Raw genomic sequence first — 8,205 nt, 5'->3', positions numbered from 1 at the left:
TACATTATATACTTTTGTGTAGTGTAATGTAATCATATTGTGATGTGAGGGAAAAAAGTACTTCAGGTTACTTCACATTTGTAAGTGAATACTTAACGAAATATGCAGTTCCGAAAATTAAAGTAACAAAATGTAGGCTTATTGTCACAATATTAACCCCCTGGGGTCGACGGTATCGCCGGCGATACCAGCTCGCTTTTTTTCAGTTCAGTTCAAAAGAAATTAATTTTGCTCTGTGGACTTTGAAATTACAAGCAAGTTTCATACATCAATCGATTCTGTTAAATGTGTATTATTTTTGTGTATACGCACAATAAAAACAAAGTGTTGTGCTTTTTGCCAAATAAAGAAAAATAAACGTGATGCGACTTCTGCCTTCTCTCTCTCAGTGAAGACCAATCTGAAACGCGTCCGAAAATGAACTGTAACTCAGCGAATACTCAGTCAAACAGACATACAGATACACAGACATGAAGCTTGAATTCTATGCTTTTAAATGAGGTAATTTATATAAAAAACAAATATTCTCATCTTGTGAAATCTGTATTAAAAGAGAGCGATCCCAGTCGAGCTCATTAGAGCTAATTCAAAGGTAATGTGACTCCGCCCACGGAGAGCGCGCGCTATTCAAACGCAAACTACTGAGGCAATCCAAGCAAACCTGTGAACGCCCCCATACAGTGGTTAAATTGGGCCGGGGCTCTCCGGGGCTCAGCCCCGGCACATAAGCCTGCTCGTTTGCAGTCAGTTGCCTACCGGAAATTATGTCACATAAAATTTGATGAAAGTGATGCTTTTGAAAACATATTTCTGATTATAAATGAAAGATTTTGAAATGGCATGTCTATTTTGTCTCGAGGGAGCTGAGAACAATCGGGACACGGCCGTATTCGTGTTCAGCTGCTTAATCTCGTTGTCAGTTGATCGCGCACCGCTCGCGCATGCCATGCGCATCAAGGTAGGCTACTAAGTTACTCAGAACTCCGACACGGATAAATGTACGCAGCAATAATGAATGTTCCTGGGAGATCCGTAGTTGCGCGGGATGTGGAAGCGCGCAAAAGTTCCAGAACCTTCTACTGCCTTGGAAAAACAAACAAAACTCACAAGTTGCTGGCCGCCTGCTACAGCAGATCAATTTTGTCAAGTTCAGCACACGAACGCGCCGGCGAGTGAACTGGACTCTCGTCTCATAAATGAACCGAAACTCATCGTATAAGGGAGCCTACTTGCCTGACATACCTGATAAATATATCTATAGAAAGCTTGGAAGGTATTCTTTAAAACAGAACAATTCAAAACGAAAGAAAACAGACCGCTTGTGTAGCCTAATCCGTATGAAATGTGCATTTCTCTCTGGCGCGTTCTACTGCGAAGATCGCGAGGATAGCATCGTCAGCTTCATCTATGCAGGGCACTGACACAGAAAACACTTGTTTATTAATAAACAATTCAAATGTCTCCTTGCTATATTTTACATATTCATAATCATTACTTTTGCCGTTTTTTTGTGACAGCTTTTAGGTGCTTTATTGGCAGCGTCACCACCGCATCAGCCCAGAAAACAGGACATTTTTTTCAATCCCTGTTTTGGCAGGGGAAAAACTGATCAGAAAATGTAACGAAACGTTGTAGAAATGTAGTGGAGTAGAAAGTATAATAATTGCTGCAAAATGTAACGAAGTAAAAGTAAAAAGTATGCACTATTGATTCTACTTAAGTAAAGTAGGCCTACAGAAACGAAGTACTTCGTTATATTCCACCACTGCTGATTAACAGTAATGTAAATGCTAAATGTCATAATACCTGTTGATACTACAACAATGCAAATATGCTCTTAACCTTGCAGTTTTTCACAAATCATGTAAGACACAATTTCTCCATTTCTTTGCACAAAACTCTCCAGAAAATGCCATTTAATAGTTTATTTTTCAAAAAAAAAATTCCGGGGGGGCCTACCCCCGGACCCCCCTAGGGAGAGCCCCCCCACATAATAAATCCCAATTTAACCCCTGCCCCCATATCAGCTCGAGAAAACAAGTTTATTAAGACCATTGTAGCCTACGTGTTTACACCATCTGGCAGCGCTGTGAGAAATATTAATAATGGATAATCGACCTCAGAGTGCGGGTATTGCAGGAGAGAGGATCCGAATATGTAGTAAGTTTTTTTTCCTTCTCAAGTTAATCGCGTTTCTGTGAATGAATGAACGGCAGCCGCAGAGATGCGCGCTGTTTACCACAGCTCGCAAAAAGACAGTTTAAATTTAAAATTGCGTCTCTGTGTGAATGAATGATGATGTTTTAGCAAACTGTATTGCTATACTGAGTTGAGTAAAAATCGACAGAAATAGCCTATGTTGAAATAAAATGTAGGCTATTTGTATAAGCAACGTTTTAAACTGAAAATTAACATTTATATGCCCTAATATTTCATAAAAACAACGTTACAGTCAGGCGTTTCTGTTTGTGTATGAATGTTTCGGTTTTAGCAAACTGTATTGCTACACTCAGTAAATATCGACTAAAATATGTTGAAATAAAATGTATTTGTATAAGCAACGTATTAAACTGCAAATTAACATTTATATTTCTTATAATAAAAATGAAAGACCTATGTTACAGACATATGAAAGACAACATTTCGTTGATTAGTTTTGGATAGATTATACATTTTTACTGTAAAATATCTGCCACCTCAAATAAGCTTTTGTTTGCCAATATTTGCTTATGTTAAATATAATATGTTTTGTCAAAAATAAAGTTATCAAATAATCAATCAAATCCTTAACTTTGAAATATGTATGATAAAATATATACTTTAGTTTTTACAAAGAAAGATTCTTGAATTGTTGTTGTAATTGTAACCTTTTTAATAAAAAAATATATTTTCAAAGTAGATGTAAACAAACTATTAAAAGGTAAATATAAGCCCTTTCTTTAAATAACTTTTATTGTGTTTTATTATTGACAAATTTGGGGAGAAGATAAATATTCTTGTGGCTCAGTGACTCACCTGAATGAATGGCTAATTAAGTATGCGGCCCCATTGTCTCCTAAGGTGTGAACCACTACATATACATGACCGTTGACGCCCACTCCGCATATGGCCTTTCCAAACAGAAAGTGCTTTGCAAAATTCAAATCAATGTATTGTGTTATGTGAATGATAAGGCAGGGTGATTTTCACTTTATTTTGAAGAAAAAACACTAGGCGATGACATCTTTTAGACAAAAGTCTTATTGGCACATATTTAGAATGTGTTTTATGGCCTAATTTCAGAAACTTTAGTTTTTAGTTTTTTCAATAACCATGCATAAACATTATTCTCTCAAAAATGCAGACATGTACATTCTTGTTGCTCACATTTCATGGTATACCTGTTTGTGCTAAATAGTGTGTAATTTTTTTTTTGCCATTAACATGTTTATAAGCAACTGAAAAAAGCAAAAATGTCAGGGCATGTCAGAACATCTCAAGGACCCCAAAAACACCCCAGACCCCAGAGGGGTCTGGGGTGACCCAGAGCAACCAAATTGTTGCTAACTACAGCAGCGTCCCATATCAAAGGGCGCATCTGACGCGCTCGGACCGGTCTAGCCTACGGAGGATTGTTCTTGTCGCCTGGCAACCGTGACAGCTGCCGATGACGAGCGCGAGAAATACTGGACTTTTTATATTAAATTGGGTTTTGTATTCAAACAGGGCTAAACCGAAAATACATGATCCGGCAGCGCCGGGGCTCACCATGTCCTTCAGTAAAATATAAAACATAAAAATGACAATAGCCAATTCTGGCTCCATAGCTGTTTACTCAGTTATCAAAATGAATGATCAGGATAGCAGCTGTCCTCTTGCACCGTTGCTTGATGCCAGGAGCGGTGATCGGGAACACCTGGCTGCGGAATTAGGAAATCCTAAGAAGGCTACATGGTGCGTCCTTCAGAGGACGCATAGGCTGCATCCTTGAAGTCTGCGTCCTTCGAAGGATGCAGCCTTCAACATTGGGACACAGCTAGACTGTTACAGTGAAACAAGGGTACTCTGAAAACACCCCCATTAGCAGTTAGTGCTTTCCACCTGATGAAATGAGCGCGCCTCAGCGCGGCAAAACTGATGAAATAAACGCGGCAGAAAATCGACCAATCAGAATTTTGGTCGAACCAGAATGTTTCGACCAATTAATCGACTAATGGACTAGGACAGTACAGCCCTAGCTAGTAGTTTATTTTGCGTGATACAGGGCGCCGCATTTGCGCGTGATTGAAGGGTAAAACGGCTGACACGACAGTAAGTTAATTTTTCTGAGTTTTATAGCCTGACAACATCTGGTCTGACAGAAGAATAACTGCGTTATTTTTTTTTTTTTTTTTAATTGCTGTGAGATTGTTTGCTGTTGCGCGCAAATCCTGGAGATGAACTTGGATAGCTAAATCGCTCACGTGGTGCGTCTCTGTGTGAGAGTAACCATAGTAACTGATCTGCTTGAACACATTTTAATCGTCTTTAATACATGATTGATTCCGAAGGATAGATTAAAAGACCCGGTCATTTTTTTTTAAATAAATACAAAATTATAAAAAAAAATACTAATAATCAATAAAATCAATTTTTTTAGATCCGGGGCTATAAAAAAAAACATCCGGGGCTGACTGTGTTTAGGGCGGCGCTGAAGGCGCCGGCGAAGTTTTGGCACTCTGCCAGCTAGATGCATGAGTGTTTTCAACCAGGTCCGGTACCCTAATTGAGTGAGGCGGGGCTTTAGTTCTTTGTAGTATTCATCTGCTATGGCATGTGTAACATTTTTCTGTCAACTCTGCATAATCCTTCGTGATCGATATCGTTATTTAGCCCAGGGAAGCGAGGAAACGGAAGTGCCGCACAAAAAACGGATATTGGACCCATGTTTACTTCCGCGTTCGAAAATAAGGTGAATATAACTCCAAATGTTTTTCCCGCTGCGACTGATTAGTAGCATAAAGACCAAAACACAACCATTTTTCAGCAGCAATAATAAGTCAAATTTGCGAGTCCCTTCAGTTCGGTGGCGTTGTTTACGTTCAGTGCCGCCAATATGGCCGACTTCTGGATAGAGACAGAGGGCAACGCGTCATAATCTGAAGACCACGCCCACCAAGGGGGAAAACAAACCAACCGTCCCCATTGACTTTGCATTGCGAGAGGCTGCCTCCTTGTCATTTCTTTCTTCTAACAAAAGACAGAAAAATGCCTAAAAGCTGCTATGTGACAAGGTGTACAGCAAACAAGCTAAGAAACCCAGAAATAAGTTTTCATAAGCTGTCGACCCCAAAAAACGAGCGTTTGAGGACATAAAAGTGGATACAGGCTGGAACAAATGGGTAAATTGTGGGATCCTGACACTCAGTATGCACTAAAAATACACTACGTGTGCAGTAAGTTAAACATTTGGTCACTGGTGAGTCAAATATCAGTCTCAGTCTAAACTGCCTGTATCCACTTTTATGTCCTAAACACTCGTTTTTGGGGGTCGAGAGCTATAAAAACTTATTTCTGGGTTTTTTAGCTTGTTTTCTGTACACCTTGTCACACAGCAGCTTTTAGGCATTTTTCTGTCTTTTGTTAGAAGCAAGAAATGACAAGGAGGCAGCCTCTCGCAATGCAAAGTCAATGGGAACGGTTGGTTTGTTTTCCCCCTGGGTGTGGGCGTGGCCTAAATGCGCTCTGTCTCTATTGATGACGTGTTGTGAAAACCCTCTATGCAGAGCCATAGAGAGAAAGAGTTGCGACACTCCCATAGACCTCCGTTGTAAATAATGGCGGCGCTTTTAACCGCCTACTCCTGGGATTTGAAGAGCGGAATAGTTCCAAACACTGTCATTTTGGCGTTGGACCCCATTCACTTACATTGCTGCGCGTCGAGTTGTTCCAGAGTTAAGTTGTTGAAATATCGACCTCTTTTGAATTGTCAACTGTCTATTTTGTATCAGAGGCCCTTTGCGATGCTCATACTGGTCTTCATTTGTACATGCACAGCGTAATTATTTATATTTTATGTTAGTTGTTTCAACCAATTTTCAAGAACTGCCTGCTAACATAGCTAGTTAGCTAGCGCGACTTCGTCAGTTAAGAGTTTGGTAATGAATCGCTGCCACCTTTATAGCAACTTTTATTTAATTTAATTTTTTGGGATATACTAACTTTTCATTATGTTTTATTGTCTTGAGTGAAGCGGCTTGTGAGAACAGTGCTGGACCTCTAGGATTGTTATGGCCATCACCAGTCAGGGCTGGACTGGGACAGAAAATCGGCCCTGGCATTTTGGCCCAGACTGGCCCACTACATATGATCATAAACACCACCCATCTTTGCACGCCTTTGAATATGTTTTTGTTTAACTCCTATTCATTAAAACCGCTAATGCCATGTAATGAGTGAGTATAAACGAGTGAGAGTTAACAGATGAAATAAGTACAAAATTGTAATTTATTAATTACAGACAGTCGAACTATACTCCACAGTGATGAATCCAAAAAACAAGCTATAAGCTGCATTGACAGTGTTTCTCAAAGGAATTTTGGTAAAACTGTGGTGGGTGGACCTCTACGGGGGTTTGGGGGCATGGTCCCCCTAAGAATTTTTTTTGCATTTTAATGTTAAATTCATCAATCTGGTGCAGTTTGAGGGTTCAAAATTAAAAGCTCCAACCCATATTCAGTGTGCAAGTATAACAAAGAAAACAAATCAAACCTCTTTTAATAACAGTGTCTGTCTATATTACACTACTACATAATAATAGTTATAATATTAATCTCATGATAGTAGCCTATATATTGTAAAAAATAATGCACCGAAAAATAAAGAAAACTTTCATAATTAGTTTTGTACTAAACTTGAAAGAGATAAGCACATGATCTTTTATTTTGACGGAAACTGCATCGAGCTTTTATTTTGGCTGAAAACATGGATACAGACGTGACGTGTCTCATTAAACTTCTAGTAAATTGCTGTAATTGTCAACTATGCAGATGTGGAAATAATCTGTAACCGGGTTATGGGTTCCTTCACTCATAGCCAAAGTGTGTTGAAAGTAGTTCTGCTTACCGCGGACTCTACACTTTCTCATCTCTCTCTCCTGATCCTCCTCACTATCCTCATCATCGGCCACTGGAGCTGATGAAGGTCCTGCTGCTGCAGAAAACATTATATATCTTGACACATTTTACAGCGTCTGCTTGAAGGGCCTGTATCTATTTTTCACGCTATTTCTCTGCACATTCCTTGCGTTTCCTCTCCATCTCTCAGACTATTTTGACAGCACACACTTGACACTGCACGCTCACTCAAAGCCCAAAGGGGGAGGTGTTTAATGATGTGATTGGGCCAGCCCAGTGTCAATCAAGATAACAACCAATGGGCCGCTGATCTACGCGTTTCATGGGCCGGTCTGTCAGTGGAAAAAAAAACTAACGCTTACTTTTTTTTTGACCAATGCATTACACCGGCACTAACCCAGCGCTGTCAATTAAACAAAACAAAACGAATGGGCCGCCGATGTACGAGTTTTATGGGCCGTCAAAAAAAAAAAAAAAAAAAAGTATGAGATGTATCGGCCCAAAAGCACGTCGGCCCACCGGGCATTTGCCCGGTATGCCAGATTACCAGTCCAGCCCTGTCACCAGTCCTGTCTGTTTCATGGATCACCTGCCCCTGATTTTTGCTTTTCTTGTTCACACAAGCACACATTTTTGTTGTCTGTCATTGTTTAATAAAAATAGTTTATTTGAAAACCTTCATTTGTATCAGCAATGCTTAAATTCGTTTTTAATCTGTTATAGTTGATAATGTGTATGGCTTAATATTAAAATAATATTCTTAGTCTTAACATGATAATGTTTCACGTTGTGGTCCTGGGGTGGCCACTTTCATCAGAAGAAGTGAGCTAGCTTAAGCGAACTCTGAACGGACCGCCACGGCAGACCTCTTTGCGTGATCACGAAGGTAGGCTAATGGCTGAATCAAAATTTATAAGCAAAATCACGGGAATCAATAGCCTAATACAGCCCAGTTGTGCTAAAATAAATATCATGAGACGTCCATCATCAGATGAATGATATGGAAAAGTTAAGTTAGAGCTCCGCTAAAGCCAGTGCTACTACCCATGCGAACATGAACACTAAGCTTTTCCCTCCAAAAATATAGCGTAAAACCTGTCTCCAAATGCAA

This window comes from Scardinius erythrophthalmus, assembly GCF_964197995.2.
Source record: "Scardinius erythrophthalmus genome assembly, chromosome: 5".
NCBI lineage: Eukaryota > Metazoa > Chordata > Actinopteri > Cypriniformes > Leuciscidae > Scardinius > Scardinius erythrophthalmus.
The sequence above is the reverse complement of the archived record's forward strand: the minus strand, read 5'-3'. Positions refer to the sequence as shown.